At 44.9% G+C, this 19,736-nt stretch overlaps 1 long non-coding RNA gene and 1 pseudogene across 1 annotated transcript; both read right to left on the reverse strand.

Annotated features, from left to right (window-relative positions):
• Positions 1-19,736, reverse strand: part of LOC141021638 (uncharacterized) — a 117,915-nt pseudogene that overhangs the window by 51,531 nt on the left and 46,648 nt on the right.
• Positions 9,563-11,958, reverse strand: LOC120962717 (uncharacterized). The gene is made up of 2 exons (XR_005753509.3): positions 10,399-11,958; positions 9,563-10,279 (listed from the first exon to the last, which is right to left on the reverse strand). It is a non-coding gene; the product is annotated as an uncharacterized lncRNA (long non-coding RNA).

Raw genomic sequence — 19,736 nt, forward strand, 5'->3', positions numbered from 1 at the left:
CTCCTGGAGTAATTCGGAAGCCCCTTTAAATAATCATCTTCTTCAGTTAGACTAGCCATCTAATCCTAATTCTCCAAACCATAGCCCTCCGGTCCAGTGGTTCCAAATGGCGAAAGAGATCGAGATGCAAGTTTTTAGCATCCAACATGTCCTCGTCGAAGGCTCGTTGACCATAGTTGCCATAGTCACCGACCACCCAAGGGTTGTTCGGAAGTGGATCAACAATGTATCCAACTCCCTCCAAAAGGTGGAGATGAAGGTCATCGGTCTCAACGCAGAGTACATGGAGCGTGCCGCTGGGAAGATCCAACGCGCCGCCGTCCTTCAGCTGTGCCTCGAAGATGATGTTTTGGTGTACCACATCATACACGCGCCCTCCATACCAGGTGAGCTTCACGATTTCTTGTCTCGGGAGGACATATACTTCTGTGGGGCAGCCATCGCAGGGGACAAACAGAAGTTGGAGCCGTACAACCTTGATTTGAAAAGCATCGCTTACGTACAAACCAAAATAAAGATTCCTGTAGAAGATTGTGATAAACCAACACCATCCTTATTCGACGTAGCAAATTTTGTGCTCGGAACAAATCTTCAGAAGGGTGATGAGACGCTGGCATTAAGGTCGTCTGGATGGGTGAATTATCCCTTGACGTACGAGCGGATAAAATATGCTGCCCTCGATGCCCGTGTGAGTTTCGAGATAGCTACAACGTCCAGAGAGCTTGTTGCGAATCCATCTCCCACAGAAAATGAGAACAAGAAGAAGAAGAAGAAGAAGAAGCTGCACCAGCAGCAGGGCATTATGGATGGATGAACTATTTCCTCTCTTGTAAAAAAAATATTCCCTCTCTGTGTATATTGATATAGATGGACTATTTCGATGGTGTGCATGTCTTTGAAACAAGTAGTAGCGTGGGTCCGCTTGACTATACGGAACTATTTATCCCCCTAGCTTTCTCTACTACTACTCCTTCCAGTGATCGGTATGCAATGCATGTGTCCGTAGACATGACAGCTTGTCCATGGAAGTTCAACTACGGCGACCATCACGTTTCATCCACTGCCACTCGCGATTCCCACGACGCCGCTCCAACCCATGGCACCACGTCCCCCGACGTGCGCCTCACCCCTCTCGGCCGCATCGCCCCTCTGCCTTTGTGTGCTTGACATGTGGGCCACCTGAAATGCGGCGAGCATCAAGTTTCTACCACAGCCACACGCGATTCCCATGACGCCGCTCGAACCCATGACACCACACGTCCCCCGACATGCGGCTCACCCCTCTCGGCCCCACTGCCCCTCTGCCTTCGGGAGCATTACATGTGGACCAGCCACCTATCGGGTCCACATGTTATTGACTCAAAGGCAGGTGTAGTAAGGCGCTGAAGCTCAGTCCCGAGGGCCCCGAGAGGGAAATGTAACTCCTGCGTCAGACCTTGTGGTGCTACCGCTGCATGTACTCGTGCCAAACTCGAGATTTGTTTCTTTACTATACATGCACGCAACGATTTAATGGACATTGTATAGCTCTAAATTTGAATTTGAAACTTATAAAGCGAAAAAATTCAAAACAAATAAACTGGGAGAGAGGGAGTATACCATAGGATGTGTCCCATATGAAACAAGTCCCCTGGTTTGTCACTGCGAAGATGCGGTTAGAAAGGAGCACCGCGTCTTCATACTCGTACGGCAACAAATCGGCCGCAGACAGCATGGTCCACCTTTGATCGCCATGTGCAAGGTTCGTGTTATCTTCTTCAATCTCATTGTGGTTCCATCGTACCAATTCAGGCGGTGGCCCATTGCATGGCTGGTCCCAATGTTGGACAAAGGTTCTACGGGAACGGTGTCACCGTTGTAAATGTTGTGCAAATTGATGTTGGTACCCTCCCGTACATATGCAAGCCAATCTCCACTCGCACCGAGCCTAACCTGTGAAATAGTGGGCAGGGGGAGAATTAGGAAATCGACATGGAAGTAGTCTTTAGAATGCATTTACTACGTGATCAAACTCATCTTACTTGCTCATCGGACAAAATCTGAGTGCCCCTCAACGTCGGCATCTCAAGGGGCGTCAACTTGCAACTACGGCCACGCCGCGCTGGAGAGACCCCCAAGGAAACATCCTCATGCATTGCACGGAACATCAAGATGCATTTGTATGAGTAGTTTATCTTGTGAGAGAGAAGGATGAACGAGGGAAGACCTTATTTGTAAATGTGGAGAGGGGTGTGCCAAACTACGGCCACGCCACGCTGAAAAAAATTGAGTTTGGGTCAGTGGCACACCCTGCGGCAAGATGCCCGTGTGGGCTTCTTCTATAACTAGCAAGATGCATGTGCATTGTAGGGAACATCAAGATGCATTTTTTTACAAAACACCTGTTGTGATTGACCCTTGCAGGAGTAATCCCATGTGTAAAAACTAATGATATCTCGAGAATTTTATCGGAAAAATGGTACATTTGGAACAAGTATTCTCTACTATTGCTCCTTGCAGTGAGCTGTATGCAATGCATGTGTCAGCAGACATGACAGCTTGTCCATGGAAGTTGAACCACGTCGACCATCACGTTTCTTGTTTCTACCACTGCCACACCCACACGCGATTCCCACGACGCCGCTCCAACCCACGGCACGACGTCCCCCGACGTGCGCCTCATCCCTCTCGGCCCCACCGCTCCTCTGCCTTTGTGTGCATGATATGCGGGCCAGCTGAACTGCGGTGACCATCAACTTTCTACCACAGCCACACCTGATTGGACGCGGTTTTCCTGCTCCGATCCGTACTACCGCACCATCGAATTTTCATCCAGCGGTTGTGACTCATTTCGTCCGGGCATCAATCCTTAGCTAGAGTACTTCTGTACTACAGGTAGTACCCGCCGGTGTGGCCATCTACGCCTCGTAACGCCTCGATGCCCAATTGTGGCACCCTCGCCACGGCCACGCCACCACCGGCCGGTTCATCTCGAACGAGTGAGTCGTGAACCACGCCACCACCATGAGAATGACATGTGGGCCAGACGCATTTAAGGTCCGCATGTCATTGAATCATAGGGCGGTGCACTAAGCCACTGAAGCTCAGTCCCATGGGCCTCGAGAGGGAAATGTAACTCCTACGGTAGGCCTTGTGGTGCTCCCGCATTACGAGCTCGTGCCAAACCCGGAATTTGTTTCTTGCTACTACCAACTACTCCCTCCGTTCCTAAATATAAGTCTTTCTAGACATTTTAAATGGCTACCATATACGGATGTATGTAGACATATTTTAGAGTGTAGATTCACTCATTTTGTTCCGTATATAGTCACTTGTTAAAATATCTAGAAAGACAAATATTTAGGGACGGAGGGAGTAGTAAGGTACACGTGCATTGCACGCATGAGGTTTGGTAACCAAATTATGAATAAATAACACACTATAGCATGTAAGCTTTGAGTCATATATGCATGATGTAGATGTTCGTTTAATTCTTATAGTTCATCTAGTTCAAAATCAATTAGTTTTATAAAAAAATCTATTTTAAGATTCATGGAATTGTGCATTGTAAAGCATAAACTAAAAACAAATGGTGACAATTCATTTTGAAAAAAGAAGTTTGGGCAATTAAGATATGGAAGATTCTAGAACAAAGGAGAAGTGCTTGTGTTTTGAGGTTTGTGCATTATGCTTAAGTTCAACCATGGAGTCTTCTAGATTCTACATGTGGCAGAATCTGGTGGAATGTAGATGATATCCAATGGCCAATAGTGCTCGGATTTGCCATCTTTGTACCGTCGGATTGGCTTCATCCAACGACCAACTTTCAAAGTTATTCACACGCTATCTCTTCTCTACTCTCATAAAAAACCGAGTTGGTGATGATGGTGTGCCTGCCATCTTGTAATATAGACCGTCCGATCTATATCTGACGGATAGAAAGAAAACTATGGCAATTTTACAAAAAAAAACGCACCCATCTCCACATTTACAGATAAGGCCTTGCCTCGTTCATCCTTATCTCCCACAACCTCATTGCTAAGCAATTAAAAACGGAAGTCTCTGGAACAATCTGGCATGGTGGCCACCTGCCGGCGCCGTCCATCCCCATGCCTCCGCCCAGTCCGACCACCGGTCACCACCACGCCCCACTCCTCCTCACCTTATCTCTCATCTTTCTCGAGATACCATTTTTTCGATGAAATTCTCGAGATACCATTTTTTCGATGAAATTCTCGAGATACCATTTTTCCGATAAAATTCTCAAGATATCATTAGTTTTTACACATGGGATTACTCCTGCATGGGTCAATCACAACAGGTGTTTTGTAAAAAAATGCATTTTGATGTTCCGTGCAATGCACGGGCATCTTGCTAGTATCTCTACTCTTATATCTCATCTCTTATAAAAACCGAGTTGGTGATGATGGTGTGCCTGCCATCCTGCAATATAGACCATCCGATCTACATCTGACGGATAGAAAGCAAACTATGAAAATTTTGCAAAAAGATACCCGCACCCCTCTCCACATTTGCAGATAAGGACTTCCCTCGTTCATCTTCGTCTCCCACGAGATAAACAGCTCGTTTAAATGCATCTTGATGTCCCATGCAACGCATGGGCCACTTGCTAGTTATTTACACACACACACACACCCACACACACACACATAAACACTATTCTGATCACGGGATCAGAATATTATTCTGATCACAACATAAACTTCCTGAGTTACACGCCGGAACTTCCCTCTGTAGGAACCCGACCTTCGGGCTATCTTCTCAACCGTGTCTCTTCGCGCGAATTTTTTTAGTCAGTCATGTTCTATGTGATGTAAGTGTAATCTACAAACAGTTTTTAGCAATTAAATGCCCATTTTAAATAGGATCTCACTCATTGGCGGATTTGCTCTCGGGTCGTGATGAAACATGTCTCTGTTGCAATTTTACTGCCTGAGTGGTTCGACCTGAACTTCCCCTAGTTCTAGGTTGAACTTCTGCAACATTGCCCAAATGGGGCTTGCGATATACCATTGGAAACCTATGTACACGAGTATCATGACCCACGTTAAATTTTTGGCAAAATGTAAGCGGTTTAAGAGCAGTTTTGAAAATCATTTTTTCTTCATACAAAAAACGTGAATCATATTTTCGATCGCATTTCAAAACCGTTTATCGGGATGAGGCAAATAATATGGCGTTGGAAAGCTGCTGCAAAACCTCTCCTTCCACATGTTGAAAGTTTTCTCTAATTCCCTACGGTTAAAGAGTAATTTGGAAAATCGTAAAATTTCACAAACCGAACAGCCGAGTTCGTATTTTCGATGTCATTTCTAAACGGCTAATCCAATTGGTGCAAATGATATGGCGTTGGAAATCTTATGAAAATGCGCTACTTTTTCATGTTTACAATTTTTTCTAATTTTGAATAGTTTAAAAGTAATTTAGAAAACGGTCCAAGTTGCACCGAGTTCGTATTTTTGAGCTAATTTTTTAACCGTAGCTCCGAGTGTAGCAAATGATATGGCGTTGGAAAGCTTGAGAAAATGCGAAATTGTTTCGTATATATTGTTTCTCCCAATTCCTTACTATTTTAAGTCAATTTTGAAAAAGGCTAAAAACGTATTTTCGCCATAATTTCTACGAACTTTATCGGAATGGGGCAAATAATATACCGTTGAAAAGCTAAAGAAAATGCGAAACTTTTTCATGTTGATGATTTTCTCTGATTCCTATTTGTTTTTAAGTAATTTTGAAAATGGCGAGGTCATTCATTCTGTTTTTATCGCGAAACAGATTCTTCAAAAATGCACCGCTTGAAGAACCTGAACTTCGCGGCATGTCTACTTGAACTTCACTGTGTTTTTCACGTGCTTTTTTGCCCATAGCTCTCCATCCACTCACCAGAAAACTCACCGGAATTGAGCAAGTAATATACCGGTGGAAAGCTGATGTAAACACGCAACTTTCCCGTGTGGATCGTTTTTTCATACTCGCGACGATTTTAAAAGTCTTTCATCTCAAATTCATTCACTATAGTAGTCGAACTTCCTGCTGTTTTCACGTTGAACTTCTGTGACGTATTTTCGTTTGTAATTTTCTCGTCCATTTCGTCATTGTTACACAAATGATATTCTTTTTGTACAAACCTCTCTCATAATTTTTTTAACTTTCTCCGACCGAGGACTTGAACTTATACAAATGATATTCCTGTCGTTTTGAAGTAAATTAGAGAAATGACGAGATCATGATTTCTGCCTCCATTGCGAATGAAAACGCACTGCGTGAAGTAGTTGAAATTCTCGGGCATGTCTGTTTGAACCTCACTCTATTTTTGACATGCTGTTTTTCGCACTGCGTGAAGTGGTTGAACTTCTGGGGCATGTCTGTTTGAACTTCACTTTGTTTCACTTCATTGTTTTTTCTTATATGAAATACACACCATGTAGTACGTGAACTTCTGTTCGTTATCACTTTGAACTTCTCTCTGGTTTGAGAGAGTTATTTTAAAACACAAAAAACAACATATTTTTTATGTATTTTGGACATCTAAATACACGGTGAACCTCTCTCAGAAGAATTTTTTGAATTTTTCCTCACCGAGCACTTGAACTTCTAGCAACCATTTTTTTGTTTATGCGTTGTTTTTAAAAGTGCAAAAAACGGCGTTGTGTTTTTTATTTTTTGAACAGATAAATCCTAGGTTTTAATAAACTCCGAACTTCTCTGTTATTTCAATATGAACTTCACCTTTTTATATTTTGAGTAAAGAATTGTATTCGATTTTTATATGAAAAAATCGAACATGGAAATACAAGGTGAACCTCTCTCGCAAGAATTTTTGAACTTCTCCGGACAGAGCACTTGAACTTCTTTCAACAAACCTTTTAAGCTTTTATTTTTCTATACTTTTATTTCTCACCTGAAATGCATTCCTTGCAGTAGTTGAACTTCTCATTGTTTTCACCTTGAACTTCTGTCACGTATTTTTGTTCAACCTCTGTCACAATAATTTTTGAACTTTCTCGGGTATAGCACTTGAACTTCTAGCAACAAAACTTTAGCCTTGCATTTTCATTCTTTTTTTAATACAAAATGCACACCGTGTAGTACGTGCACTTCTGGCAGTTATCAATCTGAACTTCTAAGATCATGCGTTCTGCCTTCATCGGAAAAACAGAGTCTCCAAAAATGCACTTCGTGAAGAGGTTGAACTTCTGGAGCAAATGATATACCGTAACTCCCCAACCACTTACCGGAATTGAGCAAATGATATACCGACGGAAAGCTATTGAAAACACGCAACTTTTCGTGTTAACCATTTTTTTCATACTTGCGACGGTTCAAAATATTTTTTGAATGCGTAAAAATATGTTTTTAACGGTATACATAAAACTTTTAAACCATTTATCAGAATGTAGCATATAATATACCGTTGGAAAGCTTATGAATAGGAGCAATTTTTTCATCTACACAATCGTTAGAAATTCGTTGCCTTCTAAGAGCAGTATTAAAAATGGCAAAACAACATCATTTTTTCTTGTTTTAACTTGTAACATCGTTTTCGCTTGTTCTTCTGTACGGCAATAATCTAAGTTTTGTAATAATTTTTGAATTACTCTGCTTTTTAAAATTGAACTCTTGGTTTATTCTTTATTAACGAGAAAAATTTGAGTGTTTTACATAGGTTGAACTAATCCGTTTTTTAAATTTGAACTTCATGGTTTTATTATTTAGTATCATAGAAAATCCCTTTTTTATAAATTTTATACTATTATGTTTTTAATTTCATACTTGTTGTTGTTACTCATTAGTAACGGGAAATGTCCTAGTTATGTAATAAACATCGAGCCGCTCAGTTATTTAAATTTGCACTTCTAGGTCTTTAAAAAAATAGGGAAATGTGGTTTTATAAACTTTTTGAACAACTTATTTATTTAATTTGACCTTCTTGGTACCATAATAAATATTGAACTTCTCTGTTATTTAAATTTGAACCACTAGTTTTTTAGAAAGAAGGAGAATCCATTTTTCCTTTAAATTTTGAACCGCTCAATTTTTTAAATTTTACCTTCTCGGTTTATTCTTTAGTAACATGTAAAATCCTAATTTCGTAATAAAAATTGAGCCACTCCGTTATTTAAATTCAAAATTCTAGGTTTTTTTACAAACGAGGAAAATCCATTTTCAAAAAATGGAAAAATCCATGGGATTTTTTGGTACACACATATGTTTGCCATTGCTTAAATTTGAAATTCTATTTTGTGTGTTTTTTGAACATGTAAATACATGGTGAACCTCTCTCACAAGAATCTTTGAACTATTCCGGACTGAGTACCTGAACTTCTAGAAACAAACCTTTTAGACTTTGCGTTTTATTCTCTTTTTTGTATGAAACACACTCCATGCAGTAGGTGAACTTCTGGTTGTTTTCAATTTGTACTGCTCTCTATTTTTTGACCCGAACATCCAAAGTACTCTTTGTAATTGAGCAAATGATATACCATAAGAAAGCTTTTTCAAAGGCGCAAGTTTTCCGTCAGCACATTTTCCAAATTCATGACAGTCCAAGAGTTATTTCAATACGTTAAAATTTGTTTTGAATGATATACTCAAACATTTCAAACCATTTTTTGAATTAAGGAATATGATATACCTGGTGGAAAACTTTTAAATATAAGCAACTTTTTCATGTAGACAATTTTTTTATGTTCTTCGTCGTTTATGAGTGGTTTTAAAAATGCCCAAAACGCCATCCTTTTTTGTTTTTTAGCATGTAAGCCAAACACTCTGCTATTTTAATTTGACCTTCTTACTTTTATTCTTAGAAAAGCAAAAAACATTTTTAAGTAAACATAGAACAATTATTTAAAAAATTGAACTTCAAACTTTTATTTTTCCTAGGAACGAGAAGAATTTTGAGTTTTTTTTGGACATCGAACTACTCCGTTTTTTATGAACATGCAAGTATTTCTGTTACTTTAATTTGACCTACTTGGTCTTTTTTTCAAACTCGGGAAAAATCCGGTTCTTTTTGTAAACATCAAAATAGTATTTTTATTTGAACTTCTTGGTTTGTTAGAAATTGGTACAATCTGTTTTTCTAAAGAACGTCAAACCGTTATGTTATTTAAATTTAAACTTCTTGGTTTTATTTTTTACAAACATGAAAAACCATTTTTTATAAACACTAGCTAGGGTTTTTCTAGAAACATTGAACGCCTCAATTATATTATTGTTGAACTTCTAGGTTTCTTTTTAAAATCAAGGAAAATGAAATTGAACATTTTCTCTACACTCTTGTTTGAACTTCACTTACGCTTTTTATAATGTTCAGTTGGTTCTGTTTGGACTCCCCCATGTTTGGTGTTTGAATGTTTTCATGTGCCTTCCCAAAATGTCCTATGTTTTTCATCTCTGGATTCCCAATATTATGCAAAGTTTTATTTTGTGTCTTTCTAAGTGGACTTCTTTTTATCACTTTTATCGACTGAACTTGTAAAGTTTGAAAAGTGAGCATCTTTTGCTTATACACTGGGCAATGGACAAATATAAAATTTAGAAGTTTCTTGACACAATCAAATAACCTTATGAACATATGGACACAATAATTATACGGAGTATACATGAGAGCACACATGACACACACACTAGAGCACGCACACATTTTTCTCAAAAAAAAAAAGCACGCACACATGGGAGCATACGACCCACAGAAACACACGAGGACCCACACAGTGAACGCCCGCACACACATACGAGACACCACACCTACTACGGACGCAGCAGCACATAGCTCTTTTTTTTGAACTTTTGTTTTAGTCTACTTCAAACTTCTGAACATCCTTTTACAAGGTCGAGGTTAGCATGTTTCAGCGGCCCAAAATTCAGTTATCAGAACTCTGAAGAATAATACTACATCTCTAAAGGAACTTCTGTATTTTCTGCAGCCACAAACGGATGCAGTATGCATTTTCCTCCGACTAAATCAAGCGAATCTTTGAGCTTGTCGCTCATTGTTGGCGTGCGACGCGGCAGATCACTGGGCCATGAGATTTCTGTGTTTGTGCCGGACATGATGACTGCTTTTTCTTCAAGTTGAAAGCAGAGATTGTGTGCGTGGACCTACCACCCAATGTAGAAATTACCGATCTTGAATTCTGAAACACACAATCAATTGGATGATAGACTTGCCGTTTTTCTTCTTTTGTGTAGTATCAAGAAGCAAACATATTGATCATTCAGATCAAACCACCACAAAATACTCAGGTTCTGAGTAGTTAACGCTCTTTGAAACTCCCTGCATGATCCCAGGGGATTGGGTTCAGGGAAGAAGAGAAGTCAAGCAAGCGATCGTGATCATGAAGAAGCGAAAGCTTGCAACTGAACTGGAAGCACCGCTCGCACAAGTGAACCTACTTGGCATATATGTAGGTGCAAAAATCTGAATTTTGTTCAGAGAAGTGAAAGCTCTGAACTTGTAGCTTGCGAGAATCAGAACTTCTTTTGTTTTTGGACTTGGTTGTCGTGGCTGGAGGATGGAGGAGCTGGATCGGGGCAGTGCTGGTCAGCGCGTGGGGCGACCAGGAAGGTGACATGAGCCGGCGCGATGGACGGCGGCGGCCGCTAGAGGTAGTGAGTCGTCCGAGTGAGGCGAAGCCCTGCAGCGGCAAAGCCACTACCTCAAACCGAGTCATGCAACCTTGCAGTTCAATATGTATAAGCACATCCGGAAACGGCCGCCTCCACGTGCAGACAAAGGGGAGGAGGTGGGTTGGGCATGAGCAGAAGCCAGGAGGAGCAAGGAGCAGGTGCTCACCTGGAGTCGGCAGCAACCACCTCCGCAGCGAATGAACTTCTCGAGCTCCATGGATCTGTCCGGAGTCACTCGGAGTATGTAGAGAAGGAGGCTCTCGCCGGAGAGGCGTGGGCAGAGAAGGCGCTCGGATCTGGCCGGCCAAAGAAGGATTGAGTCAGGGGCGAGAGGAAGTTCGTGCCGGCGGAATGAGGTGCGCTGGTGGTGGGCGGTGACCCATGAGCATGGCTGGTTGGAGCGCTGCCTCTCATCCGAAGGGCGGTGCGGGGAAGGGGGAAGAAGGTCGCGGAGGCAGGGGGAAGAAGGTCGCGGTGGCAAGGGGAGAAGGTCGCGGCGGCAGGGGTGAGGGCCTGAGTGCGATGGGTCCCGAGTGGCGGCGCTTGGGGAGGTGGAAAAGAAGGTCGCTCGGGGTCATCCGCGACATGGCGGCAGCGCATCGGGAGGTGTCCTGCATCGGCGGCACGCAACGGCGATCCAGGGGAGGAGAGACAGGGCGTCGTGGGTTGCGGCCGGGGCGGGGTGGCGGCAGTGGAGCGGGGAGGATGGCGCGCCGGTGGCTGGGGAGGGGGGCGGCGATGCAGGTGCGGCGCCCAGTGGGTCGCTCGCGTCGGGGTGGGAGGATGGAGGCGCATGGTTTAGGGTGGAGCGGGAGGAGGAGCGCCGGCGGATGGGGGAAGTGGCGCTCCGGCGGCGGGGGAAGAGGCACGCCGACAGAAGGGAAGAGGGGTCCGGCGGCGCCGGTTCGGGGCGACGCGGCGGAAGCAGGTGGAGGGGTCCGGCAACGCGCTGGAATCAGGAGGTTGGGGCCGGCGGCGATGCATTGGAGGGAGTCGGGAGGTTGGTGAGAGATGGTGGGAGTTTTTCTTTTATTCCCTACCGGGAGTTTTGGAGGATTGTGCCTGCCATTCTGTAATATATGCCGTCCGATTTATATCTGGCGGATATGAAGGAAACTATGGTAATTTTGTAAAAAGATACCCACACCCCTCTCCACATTTGCAAATAAGGCCTTCCCTCGTTCATCATTTTCTCTCACAAAATAAACTACTCATAGAAATGCATCTTGATGTTCCGTGCAACGCATGGGCATCTAGTAGGGGTATAGATGTGCCGGCCCGTGCGTTGCAATGGATCCAAAGTATATCTATTTAGTGGAGTCCACTCTAAACACATTATCTATTTATTTTTCTTTAACCTTTCGTAGCCATGCAACCGAGCCAATAAGCTTCATGGGTGCCCCCCACATCATATTATTCATACTACGTTGACTGAAAAAAAAGATAAATCACCCAAAACAAGATCTTCCCTTTTTTGTTCCTACCATGTTCTGTCGTGCACGTACCTAGTTGTATAGTGGTAGTACTAGTTGTAGTACAAACTTCATACTAGTAGGAGTAGTAGTACGGAATGCACCTACTCTATCAACGAGCCCCATCAGACACCAAATTTCTTGGCTTTCGTGCTACAATTAGATCTTCCCCTTGTTTCTGTTTTCCAACCCGGCGGCGGGCGGGGTGCGGTTTGCCAATAGTCGGTTTGCTCAACAGCGGTCCCACATGAAAGTGAAAATGTTAGGCAACACGCCTTCCCTAGCTATGTGGCGTGCCGGACTGGCCGTGGAGTACTCCCGATTCCTGGGCGTGTGGGGGTGCGACGCGAACGCGGCAGGCCTTTTCCTTTTACTAGCAATGTGCCCGTGCGTTGCGACGGATCCAAAGTAGTAGAATAGTAGTACTTGTTCACAAACTTGAAAGAAATCACTCTTGTTTTGATATACTCCTAACATATTACTTTTCACTCAAAATATATTTCTCAGGCTGTTTTGATGAGGTGAGGGAGGGATGTGGTTGCTTTCAAGATAATAATGGGTTTTCTGCAAATTGGAGCAGAGAAGTGGGCTATTGTTGCAAAAATGCCACAACTTACCTCTCAGCCGTTAGATGCAGATCTAATTGTCAGAAATGACAGATGGCAGACACACCACCATCACCAACTGAGTGTTTTATAGGAGTTGGAGTAGAGAAACTAACTCTAGCACAGAAACAACGGAGTAGAGAAATAACGATTGGAAACGATAGGGCGGGGCTATTTCCACCAAATAAGCAGGGTACGTAGTAGCTAGGTCGGCGCATCATCAGTTTGGTCACATGCGGTCCGACATGTTCTAGTGTTTCTAGCAAGATGCCCATGCGTTGCACGAAGTTGATGGAAAAGGTAAGCACAACTTATAAATTGACGGATGGAGTACTAGTTACAATGATGCATATAATTAAGCAAAGGAATCGCACATGTCGGTATTGACTGGAACGAGAATGCAATAGCACAATAAGAATTAAGGCCATGATGATGCGATCGCAGTGGTGGTTACAGGAGGCAAGAAGAAAGATGCATCCATCAACGTACCACCTCCTCCTCCTCAACTTAGTGCGCCGGGCCACCGACCGGCGGCTAAGGAGCGGCAGTTTTTGTGGCGAGGTCAAGGTGCTTCTCAGCAAAGGCATCCAAGGCTTCCAGACGGTTGAGTAAGGCCAACGTTGTAGCGTCCTCACTGGCCTTGTAGATATCTATGTACACGATTTGCTCGTACACGTGGATGTGTAGGTCGACGAATTCTTGCAGGGCGAGGCGCCTCGCGGCGAGTGCGACCTCCAGGTGGACATTCTTCGTGGCATCGGCGGACAGTTGCAGGGCGACCCGTGCTTGAAAAAGGTTCCGGCCATGGAGGTCGATTAGGGTGGCAGGCAATAAGGAGAACGGGCGCGCGGGCTGGAGGAGTACGACGATGTCGTCCGCGAGCTTCTTGAGGACGGTGAACTTGTTCATGGTGGCAACGATCATCTGGTCCAACTGAGAGTCGTAGTTGGCGTCGACGGCGGCCATTCACCAGCCGGTCGCCAACACCGTCTGGAGACAATCCTTGGCGCCATGCCGCAGGCCGGCGTCGTGGACCATCTGGCACAACCGCTAGCCGCTCGAGTGAGGACTTTTGCACTTAGTGTAGGTGCTTAGGCAAATGCTTAGGTGCGTACGATGTGGTAGATGCATTGGAATGGAGGGGTGCCTTTATATGAGTGCAAACTGCGTTGCATTCACATCGTGCAACCTCTTTTCCCGGTCCTCCTCCCATTACTTCCCTCATGCATTCACGATGCTAATTGAAGGAATTGGCCATTCAACATTTCGAGAACCGCTACCCCCTCCCTCGTCCGCATTAAAGCCGTATCGGGAACTGCGCCGCCCGTTGTCAAATTGAATAGTACTGCGTCGCCCGCTGCATGCCCGGCTGAACACGCCTCCTCGCCTCCATCAAACCCCTCCGTTAAACCCGCATGCAAACCGAGAAACCTACTCCGGCCACAGGTTCGTTCATGAGCAGGCCGGAATTAAACGCAACACCGGCCGAGCTCCTCCCATCCGCCCTCAGTTTAAATGAGGCCAGACGCCAGCCAAGCTCCTACCATCCGCCCTATATTTAAATGAGGCCAGACATACAGCGGGCAAGAATCGCACCCCTCCGCCGCTCCCCCATCTCCTCCTTCACCATTTTCTCCACTCTTCCGATGGCTTCCGAGGAGCCATTCTCCGGCACACTACCCAGCTGGATGGCCCGCCGAGCCCTCCGGATACGGGCGAGGCCGCTCGGTGCTTCACCAACCTCGCTTGGCCTGACGGAGCCAGTTGTCGCCCCAAGCCGGCGCGTGGTTCAGCAACTCGCCACTCCAGTTCAGCTCGATGAGGAGTGGCGAGTTGCTCCACGCCGGTACGGGCGTCGTCGCTGCCGCGTCGTACCGCGCCACCAGTGTCTGCGGTGGCCATGCCTCCCGTCTCTGTCGGTGCGCCTCCCGTGCCTGTGGCAGTGCCATGCAGGCAGAGACAGAAGCCGGGTGCGTGGAGAGCGACGATTCGGTGGCCAGCTTCTCCGTGTCCGCCGCCATCATCGAGGAGAACTAGAACACGGGAGGCCGCCGCCACTTGGGTCCCATGAAGGCCACCGCCGAGGCGACGACTGCGCATTCAGGTGGTTTATTTGCTGCTTCGTCTCTTCCGAGGTCGACCCCGCAAGTGTCTGCCGGACATGAGGAAGACAAAGGGACCGCGGGCGGCCATTTAGATTAGGTACTCCCTCTCCGGCTGGTGGGGAATATTTGTTCTAAGAATGGATAAATTGGATGTATCTATAACTAAAATAAGTCTAGATACATCCATTTCTAGGACAAGTATTTCCGGACGGAGGGAGTATTAATTATACCAAGAGAGCCGGATTAGCACCGCTTAGTTCATGTAAATGTAATGAAATCCATCATGTTTATATGAAGATCCGGCTTTTTTATACGAAATCCTTCATGCTTATATTAAAACAGTCCGTGTTTGCACGAATTTCATCTGGTTGGTTAGAGTTGTGAAAATGTATCCCGCTGGCGTTTGATGTCGTCCTCCGCGGAAGGAAGCGGGAGGAAATTTGCCGGCTGCCGTTGGAGATGCTCTTATGCTGGAAATAATAGAGTCACATCCAATTCATTTGAGTTAATTGCGTGTATGATTCTCCCTCTATAAAAAGTTAATTGCATGTACAGTGTGCACGTGACTTGCAGGGTGGCTACAGCTTCGTACAGAAAGTTAAAAAGAAACAAGTCCATCATTAATCTTGTATTCTAAGTACTCTGTAGGTTCCTCTGTCAGTACAGTAGCGAAAGAAGTATATATTAAATAAGTAATATATAATATAAAAATCTAAAGTTAAAGACAGAATTCAAACTCAGGTCATTGTGTTGCGAGCATCCGACGCTAACCAGTCCAGCACATTTTTGTTGTAGACGATGCTGGAGATATATCTCCATGTCTACTCTTATATTATACTCCATCTGTTCCAAAATATTTGTCTTTTCACATTTCAAATGGACTACCACATACGAATATGTATGTAGACATATTTTAGAGTGTAGATTCACTCATTTTGCTTCGTACGTAGTCACTTGTTGAAATCTCTAAAAAGACAAGTATTTAGGAACGGAGGGAGTAGAAAACAGAGTTGGTGATAATGGTGTGCGTGCCATCCTGCAATATAGGCCGTCGGATTTATATCTAACGGATAGGAATGAAACTATGGCAATTTTGCAAAAAGATACCCACATCCCTCTCCACGTTTGCAAATAAGGCCTTCCCTCGTTCATCCTTTTCTCTACTCTTATAAAAACAGAGTTGGTGTTGATGGTGTGCCTGCCATCCTGCAATATAGGTCGTCCGATTTATATCTGACAGATAGGAAGGAAACTATGGCAATTTTGCAAAAATATACCCACACCCCTCACCACATTTGCAAATAAGGCCTTCCCTCGTTCATCCTTTTCTCTCACAAGATAAAATACTCATATAAATGCATCTTGATGTTCTGTGTAACGCATGGGCATCTTGCTAGTCTCTCACATGATAAACTACTCATACAAATGCATCTTGATGTTTCGTGCAACGAACGGGCATCTAGCTAGTTTCTTTTAAAATAGTTATTGCGATAATTGGGTTGAAGTGATATATTTTATGTCTGCCACGAATGATTTCAAATTCACTAGTAGTAACAAAGAAAAGGTTGCCTTGTTAATTAACAGAAGGGTGAAAACTATCACATGAGGCCGGTAAAAACAAGGCACAATGGGTTCAGCGTCATCGTCACTACAGTTGTGCGCGCGCGAGAAGTCTACATATCGAGGGGGCTACGGAGAAAAAGACGTATCGAGTGTGTATGAGCGAAGCACAGAGACACAATGTTTGAGAGACAAACCAATTGACAGATTAAGATCAGATCGAGTTGTCACCCTTCTGTTGTCATTGTTGGGGTTGGGGGGAGGGGGAGGGAGAGAAAGACGTATCGAGAGTGTGCACGGTAGGCACAGAGGCACAACTAGCGAGTGTGTGTGTATGTGTGTGTGTTTGAAAGAGGAGTAGATAGATTACTATCAAGATCGAGGTGCCACCCTACTCCTTCGGTGTCGGGTAGTGTGTGTGTGTGTGTGTGTTTGAGAGAGAAGCCAGTCGATAGATTAGTATGAAGATCGAGGTGTCACCCTACTCCTTCGGTGTCGGGAAGTGTGTGTGTGTGTGGGTGTGGGGGGGGGGGGTAGTGACACTTACATATCTCTACTCTTATAAAAAAACAGAGTTGGTGATGATGGTGTTCCTGCCATCCTGCAATATAGGCCATCTGATTTATATCTGACGGATAGGAAGGAAACTATGGCAATTTTGTAAAAAGATACCCACACCCCTCTCCACATTTGCAAATAATGCATTCCCTCGTTCATCCTTTTCTTCCACAAGATAAACTACTCATACAAATGCATCTTGATGTTCCGTGCAACGCATGGGCATCTTGCTAGTAGGGAGAAGGAGTTTGTGTGACACATATCTATATTAAGGGATAGGTAGATAGCATGTGTGCGAGGCATACTTAAAGCATCACGGAGATAAACAAAAGGTGTGCATGCAAGTGCCGGAAAAAAGAAGCGAGAAACAATGTCTAAGCGCGCGCGCGCGCGTGTGTGTGTGTGTGTGAGAGAGAGAGAGAGCGAAATCTCAAAACAAAAGGTGCTCTGCTGGAATCCCATTGTATATATTCATATGGTTCCGAAACTCGAGTTAACCTTAGGCATATGTGTGAGACACATAATTATACTTTGAGACATTAGTGGCTGTGGGTGGGCGGAATTAAAGGGGTGGGCGTGTTCGATAGAGAGAGCGTGTGTGTTTCTGTGCGAGAGACTTGTAGGACGGGGTAGAAAGACGAATTCTAACCTTGACGTAGGGAGAGAAATACACGAAGTGCGCGTGTGTGATTCCAATGCCCACGGGGAAATGAGATATGTATGCGTGTGAGAGAGATTGCACAATTCATTCACGTATCACTATCTAGCGATCGTGGACGTGCATCGCTTGAACATAAATCAATATCTACTTCGTATCATGGCCGAAGGTACAATATCAATTCAACGTTATAACGATTTGACACTCACATATCACATTTTTTTATATCTAAATAAACCTTTTCAATTGTGCATGCCAAAGTTACAGTGATGTTTCTTCAAACAACCAATGTAGCTATCATGTACATGCACCATTGTTACTCTTGCAATCAAATTAATTAGTCTTGGATGATTTAAGGTTCTATTATCAAGTAATATATGTAATATTCATATATGAATTCAACGGGTATGCAATTTATGAAATGGAGGCTATGTAATCATATGTGGTAACACTTTTAAGTAGCGGACTACAATATCCATTTCTTTTGTGGGACTACAATATCCATTTTTTTTTGTGCGCTTCTACACTAACACGTCAATGCATTATGTTTAAAGTAAATAACCAATGACACTAAATTATCTATTTACACGAGAAATACATAGGCTGAGCGTTTGATCCCTTTTTTTGTGAACGCGCCTCTACACCCGTACGATTGGCCGCGCCCGTGTGAACGTCCAAGTTATCGGCGCATCATCCCGAGTTATTGTCTTTTTTCTGGATGGACTTCACACTAGTTATTAACTGCTGACGCGTGCCCCATGTACACAGTCTCGCATGACCTTCCCGCTAGCACGGTCCAAAATTAGTTGAAACTGGATACGAACGCTCCCACGGGCGGCAAAATCTCCCGCCTCCTTCTAAAATGTCCGCCACCTAGTCTTTAGCATGCGAAATTCCCCTTTTGTCCCTGGTGCACAGAGAACAACACTTACAATACCGCCCTCATCTACATAATAGGTCGGGGCTGCTTTGGTAACTTCCGGTTCCCCCCACCATACGACACCCCCATTTCCTCTCCCCCTCCCACAAAAACGACTAATTCCACAGCACCAGAGCATCTTACATCACGCCGTCTATACTTCATCGGCCTTTCTACGCCTCCCCTCTCGAAACCCTAGACTGCTCATCCACCGGCGTACCAGAGCCCATTCACTGCCAGCGGCGTCCACCTCACCGGATCTACTTCTGTGGCCGCATCTACCCCTCCCACCTCCACTAGAAACAAGTAGACTGCTTATCCACCACTGTATCACAACCCATTCAGTGTCGGCCTTATCCACGGCGCCGGATCTGCTTCGCCGGTACTCTCGTCAACCGCAGCGCATCTGCAGCGGCTCATTCGTACTCCCCATCGGAGACGCTTCGTTCACACCCCCCGGAGCCGCCCCACCGACGACCCCGTCGACGGCCTCTGATCCTCTGCGCCGACACCTTCCTCAACCCTATCGGAGCCGCTTCGCCGACACCATCGTCAACCCTACCGGAGTAGCTTCGCCTATACCATTCTCAACCCTACCGGGCCCGCTTTGCCAACTCACAAGTCCACGGCCTCAGATCCGCTTCGTCGCACCCTCATCCAACCTACCGGAGCAGCTTCTGACGCCCCGTCCACGGTCGCAGATCCGCATCGTCGACACCATCCTTAACCCAACCACCGGTGCAGCTTCACCGACGCCCTCGTCCACGACCATAGATCCGCTTCGCCCACACCGTAGTCCACCCTACCGGAGCCGCTCCACAAACACCCTACTCAACGGTTCTAGATCTCCTTACTGGACCCCGACAGCCAGCGCTGCTTCATCACCCTTGACATTTCTAACCTGATTCCCACCGTCTGGCAAGATGCCAAGCACCCGCCACGACCTAGGAACTTGTCACCTTTAAACCCGTCCAACATCACCTGCCCGATGTACTTCAAATATACTAACAGGTCGCTGTTACCTGTTATGCAGCTTGCAAAAACTACAAGGACGATGTTTCTTCTGGATCTAACAGCTTGGCCAACCAAGATCCTGGATTGAGGCATTGCTATGATCTTGTAAGTGCGTCTCTCTCTCTCTCTTGTATTGTTGTGTGCCTGCCAGCGTGCTTTGCTAGGATTTTTGACCAGTAATCCCTTTGTGCAGACAAGATTTCTACTACTGGC

The sequence above is a fragment of the Aegilops tauschii genome, chromosome 4 (assembly GCF_002575655.3).
Source record: "Aegilops tauschii subsp. strangulata cultivar AL8/78 chromosome 4, Aet v6.0, whole genome shotgun sequence".
NCBI classification, from domain to species: domain Eukaryota; kingdom Viridiplantae; phylum Streptophyta; class Magnoliopsida; order Poales; family Poaceae; genus Aegilops; species Aegilops tauschii.